Source organism: Dipodomys merriami, unplaced genomic scaffold (genome assembly GCF_024711535.1).
Source record: "Dipodomys merriami isolate MVZ:Mamm:240054 unplaced genomic scaffold, mDipMer1.0.p SCAF_305, whole genome shotgun sequence".
Taxonomy (NCBI): Eukaryota; Metazoa; Chordata; class Mammalia; order Rodentia; family Heteromyidae; genus Dipodomys; species Dipodomys merriami.
In genome coordinates this window covers 1,360,707-1,379,749 of record NW_027204549.1, presented here as the reverse complement: position 1 = coordinate 1,379,749, position 19,043 = coordinate 1,360,707, and positions in this window count along the sequence as shown.

The following is a 19,043-nucleotide window of genomic DNA, read 5'->3' as shown; positions in this document are numbered from 1 at the left end:
AGTGGCGCTGTGGCTCAAGTGGTAGCATGCTCGTCTTGAGCTGAAGAGCGCAAGGACAGCGCCCAAGCCCAGAGTTTAAGCCCCATGACTGACAAAAAAAAAATAAAAAAATACAAAAAAATACAAAAAAACCCTAATACACGCACAACTGAAATACCAAACAAAAGCAGCAAAAGTCTGTAACACATGAAGTATGTTTAAAACCATGAACATATGTAACACTACATTAATTACCTCTGGAGGTTGCTAACTTACCAATCTACTATTTTCAAACTGGTAAATAAGAAGTAAAACAAACACTTATCTTGCCTTACACGTAAACAATTAACCCTATATTTAAACAAGTTAGAGTAGACAAATAGTGAACAAGAGGCAATAATCCAGACAATAAACGAAGTGATAAAATACCAACAATTCACAAGTACAATGGAAAAGAATGGATTTAGGCCAGTAATTTTTCTTTTTCTAATGTTATTATATAAACAGTGTGATGTAGAGGGGTTACAGTGACATAAGACAGGTAATAAATACATTTCTTTTTGGACAATGTCATCCAGCCAGTAATTTTCCAAGTGTGGCTCGAGAACTCCTAATTCCTCCAGAGTCTTTCAGAAGGGTATGTGGTCTTCTCTTTTCCAATTACATTATCTACCCAAGCCCAGATTTTCTTTAGTTTTCAACTAAAATAACATACCACAAGAAACTAAAGCAGAAGGAAGTTTGAAAACTCAGCTGTGTCATCTCTTAAGCTAGGTACTGATTTACACAAATAGAAAACGAGACTTAATTGAATCCAAGGTCTTGGCCTGCTTAAAGCACAAGCTCTATCACCACTCTTCAAATACTTTTTTTTTTTTGGTGGTAGGAGAGTTTGAACTCAGGGCCCTGTGCTTGCTAGGCAGGTCCTCCACCATTCCTCTAGCCCCCTTTGTGCTGGCCGTTCTTTAAGTGTGAGTGTGGGGGTATGGCCTTATGCCAGGGACTATGGGGGCTGTGATTCGACTTGTGCTTCCCCAGATTACTGCGGATGATAGGAACTTAATAGTACCCATCAATTTGCTTCCCTAGAGTGGATATAGGAGGCTCATACCTACCACCTCACTCAACTATTGTTTAAGATGGAGTCTCTAAAAGCTTATGCCCAGCTGGACTCAAACCATGATGTCCAGATCTCTATTGCCAACTCCCTAGTAGATAGGATTAAGATTTGAGTCTGACTCAAATAGAATAGCTTAAACTAGCAGAAATTTATAATAAAACACAAAGCAAGTCCATTATTTTCTATTTCTTTTTTTTTTTGAATTTTCAATTCAAACCATTTGATAAATGTAGGAGAGGCTTAAGTGTCAGAGTGCTAGCCTTGACCAAAAAAGCTAAAGAAGAGCTCAGGCTCTGAGTTCAAGCCTCCAAATATGCAAATGTACTAAATAAGATTAATCTAATCCATTTCTATTTTCATACTACTAACAAAAAAGAAAAGGTATTCTAAAAACTGCTTGTTTGGAAATAAGGGATAGAGGTGAACAAAGAAAAATCCTAATATACATTGACTTCAGAATCAGAACTCTATGAAGAAAAATTTGCTTGTTAGGTAGAGACTAAAAGTTCCCTCTATAATTTATGGGCCAATCAGGGACAGTTTTTGAGAGTGAAAGGAGTACAATTGCTAATTATAAAATAGGGCTGACCCAGGAAAACTTAAGACACATACAACTGCTAACCATACAAGATTGACTTAGAAAATCATTGTCATAAAGATCAATTCTTGGGGCAACTATTTTCCAAAGAAACATATTTTTAGTATTATAAAGAACAACTAAGGTATATGATACAAAAAATTACTTTTCATCTCTCTTGGCCGGCACACAGTTATTTTATAAAGTACGATGTGAACACTTCTCTTCTTGCAGCTGTATGTACTATGCAAACTTCTATCCATTTCTTTTGATAGCAACTATTCCTAAAAAAACGATGAGAAGGTTACACCAACTGGGTCTTGCTTTTCCAAAAAAAAAATCTTCCCATGGACTTCCACACATGGCCTAGCCAGACTTCTAATCAGTTTGTGAACTAATACATTATTCCTAGCAATACTTTAAATTCTAATTTCCTAGGGATTAAATATGTCAGAGTGAGGTAAAAACATTTGAGACAGATCAATCAAGCCTAAGATCCCAAATTAAGACCTTGAGAGTTAGCTTTATATTTTCTGTCTTAAATGTTTTGGTTACAGTAACTTTGAGATACACAGATGATGTTAGCAATAATTTTCATTTATTAAGCTTTTAAGTTACTGGCTAGGTGTATTACATCTTATGTGCCCTGCCACATGATCTGCAAATATTTTGAGCAGCTTTGTTTTATTAAAGTTTTAAAGCAATGGATAAAGTTTTTCTATAAAAACAGCATATTTTTATATATAACTTTAGTATATAAGATCTCTAAATTTTAGTCTCCTCTGAAAATGCACATTGACTTCATCAACTTGCCCTATTATTCTATTACTAAGTTATGCATTTGAGGTTTACTTGCTATAAATACTCTTCTAGAAATATATATTAAAAGGAACTTCAAATTTTAGAATTGCTCCTATATTTCCTTTAGAGCTCTCCTTTTTTTTTCCATTCTAACATTTTTCAGGCTGTGGCCACAAGAGTATATTTTACTTTGATGGCTATAGTAAGCTGTACCACAAAAATTGAGAAAAGAAAATGTTATGTATTCATACAGCAATCTAGTGCTATATTCAGCATGAAACTGATCTCACTGGCTCAATGCTCTTTTGACTGTTCTGTTTTAGGAGGGTCAGGGCTGTAGGTGTAGCTCAGTGGTAGAGTGCTTGCCTAACACGAGTAAAGCAATAAGGTTCGACACTCAGAACTGCTACCTACCATAGTAGCATCTTTATTAAATCCCAAATGTTATCAGAAATACATGTGTGTAGGTATGTTCTGGGGCCTGAACTCCCTTCTAGGCCTGTGCTCTCTCATTCCACATTTTTTTTTTTTTGCTACCACTTGATCCACACCTCCACTTCTGGCTTTTTGCTGATTAGCTGGAGATAAGAGTCTTTCAGGTTTGTTTGACTGGGATGGCTTTGGACCTCTACTCAAAGACCTCAGCCTCCTGAATAACTAGGATTGTAGGCATGAGGCACCAACGGACACTCCACATTTAGTTTTTAAATAACCATAACTGTGGCTATTCCCTTTCTAGTTTCTCAAAACAAACCAACTCTTGACAACTCACATGAGGCAAAATATAACTATATTCAGAGGTGGTCTAATTGCCAACAGGTCCTTCCAAAGTAAAACTTTATTTCAATTTTAAGAATGTCCAACAGTTGATTATTAACTGAAGATCAATCACCTTCACAGAAGCTATAAAAGTCTATAAAAGTACAAACTGTATGTGTTGAGGCATGCTCAGAGGTTAGTAGCAGGAAACAGAAAATTTCAATATGGGCCAAAGATCATTAACAGGATAGGGAGAAAAATGGACATGAAGAGGAACTCAACAACAATCCCCCTCATAAAAATAATGAACCTCTCTGATCTGTACTGACCTTAACATACCAACATTATTGAATATACTAACAAGATACCAGCTCTTAATCAGATCACAGTATCTAAGAATTATGAAATAATCATCTTACTGTATTCAGCAGTGCACATACCTCATTAGATTACTGGGTTTTGAGTTTTCGCATCAGTGGGGAGGGGGAAAATCAATGCCAGAAGTCAACAATAACAACAAAAAGATAAAAATTACAATTCTTGTTTTGAGGGTAGTGTTGGATTAAGTTTAAAGAACATAAATTACACAGCTTGAAGAACTCAGGGGCACACAGTATTTATACCAAACAGCTAATTAATTTCATTTTCATTAAGGTAAAGGGGCCAACATATACAAAATTTTTAAATTTTTTGAGTCTTATTTTAGTCATAAACCCAAGCTAATAATTTACAATACAAACTGCAAATACCAAATAGAAGGTATTTCATCTTTCTTCAAACTAATAACAGTGGGATCTGGTAGAATAATGACATGTGTGAACAGGTAATGAAAATTAAATATGCTTCAAATGCTTTCTTTAAGACTTAGAATATGAAATAGTTTATCAAGAAAGTAAAGGCCACCAAAGTTATAAAATCTTTCTCTACTGCTATAGACTTTTAAGAACAGGCCAAATGAGCTTTATATTTAAACACGTATACACAAATCTATAACTTCACTGTAATAAAAATCACAGTAGACCATTTATTTTTCCACCTTTGTCCTAGGTCCCCCCCCTCCCCCCAAGAGGCATGGAAAGATAATAGCAGGAAATAAGGTAGAAAAGTTGCACAGGCAAGATGAAGTACAGTATTTATGTTTTACCTCTATTCTATCCTACTGCTGGGCAGGTAGTATTGAAAATAAATTTAGTTGTTTGGGGAGTCATAAGTTATGAAAACCTTTGGGATCAAGATGTGGCCTTCTTCTCCATGCCAAGAATTTTTAGGGCCTCTATCAGGATTTGGCTATCAGAGCAACAGAAGCCATCTATGGTTTAGAGATGTCTAGCTATTTGGGAAGGATAACAAGAATGTTACCCTAATGCTGGCAATAATTATAGGAACAGAGACTGACACTTGAACCAGATTTCTTCTTAGTCCTACAAATCTATGGAAATGATACATTTGAACTGATAATCCTCAATTTCTTTAGCAATATATAATTTAGCTTACTAAATTTCTTATTAATGCTGTAGCTATTTTATTGACGAAACTTTTATACTCTCTTTCTCTATCTATATCTATCTATCTATCTATATATATTTTTTCGGTGGGGCTTGGGCTTGGGCCTGGGCGCTGTCCCTCAGCTCTTCAGCTCAAGGCATGTGCTCTATCACTTGAGCAGCTTCCAGTTTTCTGGAGGTTTATTGGAGATAAGAGTCACATGGACTTTTTTTTTTGCCAGGGCTGGCTTTGAACCAAGATCCTCAGGTTTCAGCGTTCTGAGTAGCTAGGATTACAGGCGTGAGCCACAGGCACCCGGCCTATATTATATATTATACATAACATTAAGTGTTAACACTTGATGTTAAGTTGGTAACCCTTATCCTTTATAAAAGGTAATGACACATAACCTGGTTAAGGCTTAATGGTACAATGTACATATTAAAGGTAGTGTTTTGGCTATTTGTTTAACTTAAAACAATGTCCTCTTTGTTAAGTCATAAACAGAAATTGGTATGCCAGTTTCATGTTTTTTCGTATCAGAGGGAAATTCAAGGCTGGTTTAATACCATTGTAATGGATCTCATTCAATCAACAGATGTGCTCTTGGAAACTGAGTTCAAGCTAATTAAGTCTAAAACTCAAAATCCTTAAAATATAGAAAGCATAGAAGCAGATATGCTTTTCTTATAAAAGATATGCTTCTTATGAAAGAAAAACCCTTTTGCAGCCTAATTTCTATCTAATTTGTGAATTTAATTGTTTACTTAAAAAGTAGCATAGGGGTAATGTTTGACATTTTAAAAGTTGCTGAAATATGATTTATTGTTAACATTTTAATGAAAACTTCCACAGCAACCTGGGATTCAGAAATATCTCATGATTTTGCTTTAGAGGATTAGATAACTGACAGAGCAGCCTCAACTCCATTAACTTTCTGGGAGCACCACACAAGCACACCAGAGTTGAGCTTAAACTAAAAAGTGGCGGGAGAGAGCACTCTCTAGGGACTATCAGGTTTCCTAGGAAGTAGGGCTGAGCTTGAAACAGTCAAGTAGCCTTTCTTCAGTAGGCTACCTGACAGTGGCCTCATATATAAATGTAGGATGGTGTTCTCTTACTAAAATCTGAGATAATGAGACTATTTTACAAAAGAAAACATTATTATATATTATTTTGGCTGAATCTCAACCCAAGTACATATTATTTATTGAAATAGGATTTTTATTCAGATAGAATATGAATCTTCATTTCTTATTAGATTTGTCAAATACTCTTGACCTAGTCTACTCAGGTGACTTGCATTTAGGAGGGTGTGTGTAGGGGTATGGGACATATTTTAACCAAAACAGGCTTTATTTAAAAATTGTTCTTTAGAAGAGGACGGGCTCCTACCAGGTATTGTGGAGTATATGAAATCTGGAGTTTGCAGTATGTACTTGGCCTAAATTCTACTGAAATGGGAATGAAAAATGATTTTTAAAATTGTATGCCAAGTGAATAGTCTCCCAAGAACCTCCTTCCTCCCCAGCCTTTCCTACCTCCCTGCCCCTCCCCCACCAACACTGCCTCCCTGCTGTGCAAAGAGCCCTTTGTCCTGCCCGGCACTTATCTAGCTGTTTGGCCATATTGACAGGCCTACTGGAGGCATAATAAGGGAGTCAGTCTGACATAAGCAGCTGGCAATTTGAAACAAAAATCTTCCTTTTCTCCTCACACCAAATCCTGCTGCAGAGGTCTCTGGCTCCTCCCATGCTTCCAGCTATTTCTCAGAGCAGCAAGGAATTAATCAGTTTCTCTTTTTAGGTAGTACAAATTAAAAAAAAACTTGATTCCTTAGATATAAAACAATTATGTATAAATTCCTTTAACTGTTCCTTCTTTGTGATTCACAATATAGACCAAAAGGTATTCCTAGCTCTGGGAGTGTGTATATATAGCATGATGAAGAAAATGATTGATTATTACTTCAATTTGCCACTAAAACTCTAGCAATTCTCACACTACAAGGAAGACAAGGGCACAGAGAGAAATGAACTACAGACACACATCAAACAAAACTGGCCAGCAAAATTCTAAAATTCCAAAAAGCAAAAAATTCATTTTTTTCTGTCTTCCTATCAAAGATACTTAAAGTAAGGTATTCCCTAGGTGCTCAGCAAAGAAAATCAATATGATGGAAAAAGTGAGTGAGGCAGGATGGGATTAGAAAATTTCTTGCTCAATAAGAGCACAATAAAGTAGGCTGAGACTTAGCCTTCATTGTTCCTTTATTTTGTTTCACAGATCCCTTCAGTAAGTGTTAAGATTTTGAACACATTTTATCAGAATAAGAATTTTCTAGTGATACTTTCTAACAGGACCACTCCTCAAAGTTACTGGAAACTCTTTAACCAATTTGTAACATACAATAGGAAACATTTCAAAAGGCTCAGTAGTTTAACAACATATGTATAGATGAGTGAAAGTCTTTACCATGAATGAATTTTAACCACTTGAAAAATCAATCATAAAGTGAAAGGTTAAAATGCCATTTTACCAAGTATTTTGGAATTTCTGGTAGCAAGGAACAGTGCAACATAGTATCAACCTCATTCATAGGTACATTACATTGCTTTTCTTAGGAGTGCCTCTGAAGTGATACTTGATTTAAATAATGTCTACTAGTTGTATTATTAGATATATATCATACTAAACATCTTTCAAGAATTTAAGTTTTACTTCTATTTTAAATAATTTCTGTCTGAAAAACTTTGATATACAAAACCCACTGCTAAGCTTTTTAATTTCAAATTAAAGTGATAAATTACTAGTGTTCTACCGAGTTATATTTTATTCTACTCACCATCCAGTTTAAACTATGAACTAGTATTTCATTATGAAGTTATTTCAATATAGAGGATAAAGTAGTGGTTATCTGTAAGGCTGGGGTTGTGGCTCAATGAGAGAGAGCATTCATCTAGTTTGCAAGGGACGGGGTTGGATCTCAAGACTATCAAAAAAGTGGGTTATCTGCTCATTTTCATTTTTACTGTATGACTTTCCCATCCAAAGGCAAAAATTAAATAGCCATTCTTCTCAAAATAGCCAGGATAATTTCAAAAAGTATTGAAAGTCCCTGGACACAAAATAAGATCAAAATATGTAACAAATTCAAATAACTAGTTCAATTTATAAAAAGGGCCTCAATGATTCTTTAGAAAATGACTATCTTGAGAATACAACTGTTAAAAAAGTGTATTGTAAACTATCAGTATACCCATCAGAATGAAAGTATATTATCTTACATTGACTCATATATGTAATAATAAAAATTAGAACCAACTTAAAATATTATCCATTAAGGGTTGTATCTTATAGGTCTGCTTTTATCACTGGAAAAACAGTATGCTTACATTTGTGAAAGACAAAATGCTTTCCATTCTTTTTTTGGTTTCTTGCCACAAATTACTAGTCATCCTACAAATTATAGATGCTTGTAGGATTTAAGAAAAATGTATGCAAAGTTGAAAAAAAAAGTTCAGAAGGAAAAAGGGTAGATGTTTCATCCACAAAGTCCTAGGGGGAAAATTAGACCATGGGCATATGTGTGGCTTGTACTGCCTCTAATGGTGGTGGTACATGGGTGGTGGTTCTCTTTCAAGTACTTCCATGTTTGATGGACTATGCAGCTTAAGAAATCATGCTACCATTTAGCGATTGTAGGGCAGGGGAGACCACAATCCAATGAGACTCAGGTTGCCTTCAACATTGTGAACTAGACTCAATCAATTTCTGAAAATTCTGTCTGGGTTGCCCTGTTATTTCAGATGAATTATAGCCAAAGATACATCTTTGTGACCAGGAGACTACATAGAATACATATATAAAAAACCAAACTTCTATTAAAGTAAATATGACCTAATATAGAAGGATACACAGTATCAAAAAATAAAAATGAACTCAACGATTTTTTAGAGCTAGTTTGTGTAAAGGAGGAGGGGGGAGTGGAATCCTCTTCATTTGTTCTCAGAAAATTTTTATTCTTTCTTTAGTTTTAAATCGAATCAAAAATAACTTTTAGTTCTATCAAAAAAAATCACAAAAACCAGATATAAAAAACAAAACTCTACCACCACCCCCCTCACGTCTTTGATTCAATTTCTAATACTGATATCCATAACTTGATAGAAGGCTATGAATTGGTAATTCTCTCTCCACCAATAAAAGGCAAACTAGTTCAGCAGTGAAAATTCTCAGGTTTCTTAGTCCTGAAGCAGCCATTGCCTCTAAGTGCAGCTCCCTGCAGCCAACAACATTAATGGACGCTGCACTGCTGTCCTTCCCTGGAGACGGCAGCCAGCACTACTCAAGCTTCTCACGTAGCAACCAGAGCTCCAGAGCCAGCAGCTGCTGCTGCCTCGTTATACTCACCCCTATGATCCAACACAGGAACAACCTTCTCTTTACCCAACCCCCACTCCTTACACTATTTTTTTTTTTAAATACCAGTGCTCCATGCTAGCAGAGTTGGAATAATGCTTTTAGAAAGAAACAATCCTAAGGTCACCCTTTTAAATTTGGATCTTTTTACTAGAAAAAGACGTTTACCAGGTTTCAGATACTCATTTTAATGAAACCAGCAATTTCAGAGTAAAGATTAAGCTATAGTGTTTAGAAGGTACTAACTGGTCAAATTTAAATTTGTAGCCAGGGACAAGAGCTTTGTGTCATGTCCTACTAAAGGACATAATTCATTTTTCTACACATAATGACAGACCAAATAAAGCGTAAAGACTCCAATCTCATAACAGGCCAGCATTTTTGGCTACAGAAGAGAACTAATGATCCTCCTGAGAAAATTGGAAGAAACCCAATAAATTTTTCCCCTGTGTCCTCCAAAAGGCCCAGAAACCTCTGATTATGTGAGTATTCTCTGCTTTAGTTTTAGCTCAGATTCCACACATTTAAAATTGCCTTACAACTTTGTTCTCAGCCAGTTTATTAATATACTAATATAAAATTAGCAACCAAAGATACTTTTTTCCCTAAATTTGTGGCACACATTCTCCTGCAACTCATAACACTCAACTCATCTGTATCTTCCTTTCAAATCAAAAGTACGGCTTTGTAAGATATGCCCTAGGAAGAAATGTAAATATGACCTTGGTCACAAATATGCCACCCAAAAACAACTTAAACGAAGGATGAAGGAAAACACCAAGGGAACCTGGGGTTTCTTTCAGTACTATGAACATAGGGAAAATTGGAGAAATAAACTCAGGTACAGACAAAGCCCAGTGTAATCCAGAGCTCTGGGCAAGAAAGGAGTTACTGGTGAACACATTGCACAAGTAACATGAGAAAGCAGAAAATGCAGGTCATACACGCACCCCTGACCCAGACCAGCAGAGCTGGCTGCAGCATCAGTATCCATGCAGGAGAAAAGACCGCTTATTCCCAAAGAGTAAGGCAGGCTAAGGAACTCTATAGAATAAATTAGCATAAAAGGGGCTTTCCCAGCAGTTAAAACTTTCCCTCTCTTGCGATTCACCTCCTTAAACCAGGGCTTTTTCTCACCACTGTCTACTTCATATCAGGGCTTGCAGGCAGAAGGAAAGGGAATTCATAAAAGATATTTTTTTTCCTTTAAAGACGTTCTCAAAATATCGCTCTCCACGCCCAAGGCAGGGAAAACGATCAAATCTGGCTCAATTCCAGGCTGGAACCCAACAAATTCAACAGGGATATCTCAAGATACTTGGGCAAACGCCACGGGGAGCTCAAGAATGTGAGACTGGGGGTGGTGAAGGTAATATCTTTAGTGTGGGAAAAGCAGCAGCCACATGAGATGGGAACCCAAGAACGAGAGGGAAGTCGTTCACAAGATTAAGAAGGGAGATCTGGAGACCCTCAGAGCGATCAGAGTTGTCACAAGGCAGCAAGAACGGGGGTGGGGACTGAGAACAGAAGAAAAAATAAAGTATGCCCGTGTATTTTGAGAGCAGGGCACCCAGAGGCCTAACCTCGAGTAAAAGGTAAACGTGGAGTAGGCAGTTCCCAGGAAAGGGGTGAAGAGGCGTGGGGGGAGGGGGAGCGTCCTGACCCAGGAAAGACGTGAAAAGGGTAGTGGGGTCGATTGGATTACACAAGGAGCCTTTCTCCCTGGCACAGAGGGGTGCGACGGTGTGGAGGGGCTGGAAAGGGGCAGCATCCCCCAGCTCTGAGCCTGGGGAGGGCCAGGCCCGCGTCCCTCGGAGAGCAGGCGCAGGGAGACCAGAGGAGGTGACCCTTCCTCCCTCGAGGCCCGGGCGCGAGGGTCGGGGTCTCTCTTCTGTCGGACCCTTACCTTGTCCCAGGCGCTGCCGGGGCCTGGGCCCGGGCTGCGGCGCACGGCACTCCCGGGAGGCAGCAAGACTCGAGTTAGGCCCAACGCGGCGCCACGGCGTTTCCTGGCCGGGAATGGCCTGTACCCGTGAGGTGGGGGTGGGGGGCAGAAAGGCGGAGCGAGCCAAAGGCGGGGAGGGGGAAGGGCTAGGGAAGGAGGGGGGCCGGCACTACTGTGTTGGCGGACTGGCGGGACTGGGGCTGCGTGAGTCTCTGAGCGCAGGCGGGCGGCGGCCGCCCCTCCCCCGGCGGCGGCGGCGGCAGCGGCGGCGGCAGCTCACTCAGCCCGCTGCCCGAGCGGAAACGCCACTGACCGCACGGGGATTCCCAACGCCGGCGCCAGGGGCACCCGGGACACGCCTCCTCCTGCTGCACCATTGGCCCCTCCGCCCACTGCCCCGCACCCATTGGCCAGCTCGCCGCCAATCAGCGGAAGCCGCCGGGGCCGCCTAGAGAAGAGGCTGTGCTCTGGGGCTCCAGCTCCTCAGAGAGCTTCGGCTAGGTAGGGGAGCGGGACTCTGGTGGGAGGGAGGTCCGATGGGCTGGAGGGTGGGTTTGGGTGGCTGAGGTGGACGGGCCGTGGGTGGCGGATTCGCTTTCGGTCGTCTGCGGAATATCGGGGCATACCGCTTGCAATGCTGGAAGGGTATGTTGGGAACCGGCGAGAGTGCGGCCCGCCCTGCGGCAACCGGAGGGGGAGGGAGAAGGGAGCGGAAAGGGCTTCAAACCGGACGGAGCCATTGCTCCCGCAGTGGGAGGGGCGCTTCCGGCTCATCTCTCATCGCTGATTGGTTGCTTTTCCTCCCGCCGTGTGTGAAAACACAAATGGCGCGCTTTGGTTGGCGTAGAGTTCCTGTCAGTTACAGCCCCGGGAGTGCGCAGCCGCCGGGCTCTACTTGCATGGCCCCTTGGGTGGGGCGGGTAGGTAGGTGGGGTGAGGGGGAACTGGACAAGCGGGCGCGGCCAGCCGCCCGCGGGGAGGGGGAGGGAGGGGAGGGTCAGTGAAAGTGGCTCTCGCGCGGACGCCCTCCCGCCCTTCCCTTCCCTTCGGGGACGTCGGTTTACCCGCCGCCTGCTCGGCTTCGGCGTCTGATTGGCTCCTGAGGCCCGGAGAGCGGATCTTTGCTATTGGCTCGAATCCCAAACGAGCGAATCCACTGCGCGGGCCGGCGGGCGGCGGGGAGGCGGTCGTTGCTACGGCCCTCCCCGAGGCCCAGCGCCGCAGTGTCTGGCCTCGCGCCCCTGCGCAACGTGGCAGGAAGCGCGCGCTGGAGGCGGAGGAGGTTGCCGGCTTGGGCTTCTGGGTAGTGGCTGCCATGGCTCCGCCCCGGGCCCCCGGCGTTTAAGGGGCAAGACCAGCCCGACCGGCTCCTGCCATCCATGGGGGCGGGCGAAGGAACGGGGATGGGTCGGGCTGGTTAGTGAGCAGGTGGTGCTGCTTGTGGTTCTCCAAAAAATCGGCGCGAGGTCGCTGCGGCCCGGTGGGAGCTGCCGAGTCGGAGGCGGGCGAGGCCGCACCCTTCTCCACAGGGGGAGGGGAGTGCCTCAGGACCTTCCAGGGAGTTCTCCGCAGCCTCCTCTCCTGGAAGGACCGCCCTCGGTCTGGAAGGCCTCCCCGCCTCCGTGATCTCATCCTCCGCTCCCCTCCTCGATTATTGGTGGAATTCTTTTGGTCAGATTCAAGGGTTGTAATCTGGTTCCTGGGCGTTGTCCTGCATAAGTGAGCAGGTGTTACACTGGAGGGGAGCGACTTTGTAGGTTTGAGTTTGTGTCCAGCAGGAATTATCCTTAGGAAGTGGAGCCTAGGGCGTTCACCTGGGGCTAATTTTATGCGGGGAGAATACTGGTTATTTATCACTTAGGATCCTTTATTTTCCTACAGATACAGACCTTGAGACCTTTGCTACACTACAAAAGCACACCACACCACTCCGATTAAAGTTGAATCACAAGATTTTAGCCTTTGTTTGAGAAGCCAGTGCTTCCCGCCCTCCACTTTCCTCCTCCTCCCTCTGCATTCCTACAGCCACTTCAACACTCTCACTCGTACTTTGGCTCCATTACTCATTTGTTTTACTGGTTCCTCCAATCCCTAGACATTACTCTGGCATTCTCTCTCCCCTGATCTTCAGTAGCCTGGTGAGTCATGAAACCAGACAGATTAGTTCCACCACAAATTGAGGCTTGAGCTGGGGCTTCATTGTTGGCCCAGCAGTGCTTTTATTCCTCCTCAGTGTACTTTCTTAAGCTTTTACCTTGGTTTTCATCTTCTCGTTTCACAGCGGAGGTTCTAGTCCCTTTTGAATTCCAAACAATCTTGATAACCACTTTATTGGCAAATGAACGCAGAGTTCAGGAACATTTCCCTTTCTCTTCTATTCAAGCCCTTTATTTCTGTTCTTATCAATCAATAACTAAGCTCAGTTTCTTCTATAATGGCCTCCAAACTATCATTTTCTCTAGGATTGTACATGTTGCCATCCTGAGCCCTAAAGTAAAAAACAAAAAAACATGAAATGACAGGTGGAAGATCCCTATTTGCTTAGATTAAATGCCATTCTTATGATGCAAAAGGACCCTCTATGGGTAATCTGGGCTTTTTTTTTTTTTTTTTTTTTGAGGCAGGATCTTACTCTGTTGTGCAAGCTGGCCTAGAATTTGATGATTCTCCTGATAACCTCCCAGTGTTGGGACTACAACTAATTCTAGACATCCACAGGATCCCTGGTGAACCTCAGCTTTTAATCCTCCCCCCCTTCTCATTATTGGATGGTGCTGGGCTTGAACTCGGCTTTATACTACTTGCGTTTTACCACTTGGGCCATAATCCCACCTGTTCATGCTTTCATTTTTCAAATGGGAGCCTGACATTTTATCTGTGAAGGCCTAAATCATGATCTTATGTTTCCTGCCTAGCTGGGATGATTGGTGCCTGCCCTTTAAATTGAGGTTGAATTGAGGTACTGGGACTTTTGTTTTTGCTTGGGCTGGCCTCCCAGTCTCTACCTGCTGTGTAGCTAGGATTATAGGCTCCTGCCACAACACTGACAACCTTGAGATTTTAAAAACCATGTTTTACTTCATTATTTTCCATACTCAAATATACCTCTTAATTCACATGGGATTGATTGCTGAATCAACCTATAGTGACAATGTCATATAAACTTGTAGGTGGTTCCTTCTGGAATGATACACCTTTGCTACTCCTTACCCTTCACTCCTTAAGGTTGAAATTTCATTTCCCTCCAACTTTGCCTTCCATGATCTATTATCCCATTAGCTAGATCTTAATATTTAAAAGTTACCAGTGCTTCTCCTGGCCCCTTTAACAGTTGTATTTGATTCAGTATATTTCTTTTTTTTTTTTTTTTTTTTTTTGGTCCAGTCGTGGGGCCTGAACTCTGGGCCTGGGCGCTGTCCCTCAGCTCTTCAGCTCAAGGCTAGCGCTCTACCACTTGAGCCAGAGCGCCACTTCCGGCTTTTTTCTTTTTTTGCTTATGTGGTGCTGAGGAATCGAACCCAGGGCCTTGAGCATGCAAGGCAAGCTCTCTACCACTGAGCCACCTTCCCAGCCCTTGATTCAGTATATTTCATGCTGCCTTAATTATGCTGAACTTGAGGGCATAATCTCTTATTGAGTCTTGTACTGCTGTATTCCTATTACTGTGTGACATGTAGCCACACTTGAGTGAAATGTAAATGTCTTTATAAAGTGTCTTGCACACACTTTGTATTCCTTGTTTTCTAGGTTGTGCTGTTCCAGCATGGAAATGTGGCAGATAACTGCAGATTTTCATTATAGATTATAGAATACCTAATGTGAACATTGATAATCTTCCCTTATACTGAGCATTGGCAAAATAAAAATTGGACTTGTCTCATTTAAGAAACTTTTTGTGCTGGTCCTGGGGCTTGAATTTAGGGCCTGGGTGCTGTCCCTCTTTTGTGCTCAAAACTAGTGTTCTACCAGTAGAGGCACATCCCTGTTTTGGCTTTTTTGGTACTTCAAGAGGCACAAGCTTTTCTATGGGGACTGACTTCAAACCTTGATCCTCAGATCTCAGCCTATTGAGTAGCTAGGATTACTGGCACGAGCAACTGGTACCCAGCTTTATATCAGCCTATTTTAGCACTGAAGTATTTTTTATGTCAACAACTTAGTTATACCTTTATAAAGCCATTAGAAGTGTTTTTTAATTTAAAATTTCTTGTTAGATCCTCAGAACAGTTGTCTATACCCATTGAATATGAAAATCTATTTGCTATTCAGTGGAAATAGTCTTACAAATCTTTGAGATTCGGGGCTGGGAAGGTGGCTCAGTGGTAGAGTGCTTGCCTTGCATGCCTGAGGCCCTGGGTTCGATTCCTCAGCACCACATAAGCAAAAAGAAAAAAGCTGGAAGTGGCTCTATGGCTCAAGTGGTAGAGCGCTAGACTTGAGCTGAAGAGCTGAGGGACAGCGCCCAGGCCCAGAGTTCAGGCCCCACGACTGGACCAAAAAAAAAAAAATCTTTGAGATTCTCTTGGGGCTGGGAAGGTGGCTCCGTGGTAGAGTGCTTGCCTTGCATGCCTGAGGCCCTGGGTTCGATTTCCTCAGCACCACATAAGCAAAAAGAAAAAAGCCGGAAGTGGCGCTGTGGCTCAAGTGGTAGAGCGCTAGCCTTGAGCTCAAGAGCTGAGGGACAGCACCCAGGCCCAGAGTTCAGGCCCCGCGACCAGACCCAAAAAAAAAACCAAAAAAAGTCTTTGAGATTCTCAGAGTTCTGTGTGAGCTTTTGTGCTCAAGGCTAGTACTCTACCACTTGAAGCCACAGCTGTACTTCTGGCTTTTTGGTGGTTAACTGAAGATAGTCTCACAGTTTTTCTGCACCAGCTAGCTTGGAACCACAATCCTTGGATTTCAGCTTCTTGTATAGCTAGGATGACAGGCCTGAGCCACCAGGATTTCTCTGGCCTTTTTTGCCAGTCTTGGGCTTGAATTCAGGGACAGGATACTGTCTTTCAGCTTCTTTTGCTCAATGCTAGCACTCTACCACTTGAGCCACAATGCCATTTCCTGCTTTTTCAGTATGTGGTAGTGAGGGATCAAACCCCTTGCTTCAGGCTTGCTCAAGGCAAGCACTCTACCACTAAGCCGCATTCCCAGCCCCAGAGAGATTCCTTTTTTTTTTTTTTTTTTGTCCGTCGTGGGCCTGAACTTTGGGCCTGGGCACTGTCCCTCAGCTCTTCAGCTCAAAGATAGTGCTCTACCACTTGAGCCACAGCACCACTTCTGGCCTTTTCTGCTTATTTGGTGCTGAGGAATTGAACCTAGGGCCTCATGCATGCAAGGCAAGTGCATGATACAACACATCCCTTTTACTTTGTCCTAGGGCCTCATGCATGCAAGGCAAGTGCATGATACAACACATCCCTTTTACTTTGTCCATAAACTTCTCGATTGTTTTTTCTCCAAACAAGAGAAACCCTGAATGAATGGATAACATCTTGAGAAGATATACCTTTTGAAACTTGCAGGTTATAGTAGTAACCTAGGTTTCCTAATTTTCTGTTCATGGAGGAAACTGCTATTGGACTCTTGAATACATGAGTCCCACCAATTGCTCTTCTGTGTTTCCTGTACTCACCATTTCAGTACTCTTACGCTTTCTTAACCATTTTCCCATTTCTGAAGTAGTGCCATGCATACTTTTGCCTATACTTCTAGGACAAATCATTTTTATACTTGCATGAGAAAATTGATGAAAGCTGTGAGAGCTTGAGGTTTTTTAAAGATTTGATTAGCAAGATTTGAACTAGGTAAGCTTTATTCCTTTTTAGTGAAAGGTTTGGTATAGCTATAATTATGGCTTACAACTGTTGACAGACTATGATAAGGTTTAAGATAAGACTAGTTTTGACTGTTTCAAGCTGATCCTAATTATAGAAGACTGTTAGATCACAAATCTAGGAGCTGGTATTTGGCTTTACAGGTGAAGAGTTCTTGGTTTTGTCTGTTTACCTAGTGGTATGCTATTTTAGAGGACATACTTCTCCAAAAGTCTTTTTATTCATGACCTTCCATTCTTGACAGAGTTCCTGAAGTCAGCAGGAGTGACACAGGGATAAAAGCAGGCACGTCGGCAACCAGGCAACTTCCTGCATGAAACAGTTCCTGAAGGCACCGGGAACAACAGGGAGGAAAAAGCAGGCATCTCCACACCAGGCAACTTCTTGTATGAGCTAGGTAGTACTGCCTTGAAGAATGGGTATTTTGGAGGTTGAGTGTGACTGAGATGTGTCCTGGACACAACCAGAGGTTAGTCCTGATCAAAAGTTTCACTCTCCTGCAAGGGAAATTGCCAGATGTGGACCAAATGAGTTTCAGGGTGTGCAAGAAACCTCCATTTAGGGCTGTTCAATGCACAGAATAGTCACAGAGGAAGGAACCTACTGAGAATGGGAAACAACAATTATTGTAGCCTAAGAAAACCAAGGGCAATGGAGCCAAAAGGATCCCATAGATATTTTCTGATAGTCCACTGGGGGAGAATGTTGAGGTGTGGGGAGCAGAGTCAGTCCCTGAACAAAAAATAAGATGATCAGATTTTTTTTTGGGGGGGGGGTGAGTTGTGGGGCTTGAACTCAGGGCTTAGGAGCTGTCTCTGCTTTTGTTTAAGGCTAGCAATCTACCACTTTGAGCCACAGCTCCACTCCCAGTTTTCTGGCAGGTTAACTGGAGGTAAGAACCTCATGGACTTTCCTGCCCAGGCTGGTTTTAAACTTCAATTCTCAGATCTCACCAGCATCCAACTAATACTGCTTGTTTTATATGGCCTAAAGACCCAGTTTGCTGAATTTTTGTTTTTGACCTAAATTTGGCTCAGATGAGGACGGTGTGTGCCAAACCCTGTTAATGAAAAGACTTTGTCCAAACAGGAAGAGAAAGATTAATGCCCTTTGCCAGTGACAAGATCATATTATTGTCCTTTAAAAAGAGGAAGGCCCCAAAGAGAAGCACTGGGATCCCTTATCCTGCCTATTTCCTTCTTATATTACAGTCTGAGGAACAAGATAGCCAGGTTACAGCCCAAAAACTAGAGACAGGATCTAGAGGGATCCTAGCCAACAACTCTACCCAAATCTAATAAAAGAACTCAGCAATGTAAAAAGGACTTAGAAAACTTTCTTTTGCCCTCTGAACAGCAGGTATTTGCCCATCAGTTTCAGTGGGGACAGGAAAAGTTAGATTTCTCATGTTCATCTTACAGAGGTTAGACATTTTTAAAAGAACTAGGACCCAGGTTATATTTATCCTTGGGCTGAAATATTCATTATGAATATCGTCTTTACAGGGTAGGAAAAAAAGATTAGAAGAATGCAGCCATGGCTACAGGAAAAGACAACATTTCCCTAGGGCCTAGGGGTCATGCCCATTGAAGTTCCCTACTACCACCCCCAGGACCTATCTGTGAGGATAGTCTACTCCTAGATCATAAGTGTATCTAAGGCATTTGAAGTCCAACAAGAGAAGGAAACCTTTTCAGCTTTAAAAACAACAACAAAATCAAAACTACATCAGGTGAGAAAATATTCTGGCCTAGATCTGGAAGACCAATAGGACACAGCCTTTTGAAGGTCACATTTGCACCCAAGGTCTGGCTGGACATTACCAAAATGTTTAAAGAGCTGCAAAGCAAGGCCAATTTAGGGAGGTGGGGTCACTTTAAGATATAAACAGTGGTCACTGTACCCCAAGAGAATACAGGTAACGACCAGACACAGGATTTAGTGGGTCCTTTGACTCCAATGTGTTGTATACATTGAATTGTAGGAGTTTCAAGAAATTTCCAATGAATTCAAAGACTGAAACCAGGTAGCAACTGGATTTCACCCTGTCCTTTTTTCTGGTGGTACACTATATCAAAGTGGATTGGATTAACTACATCTATTATCATCTTCAATGGGTAGCCAGCC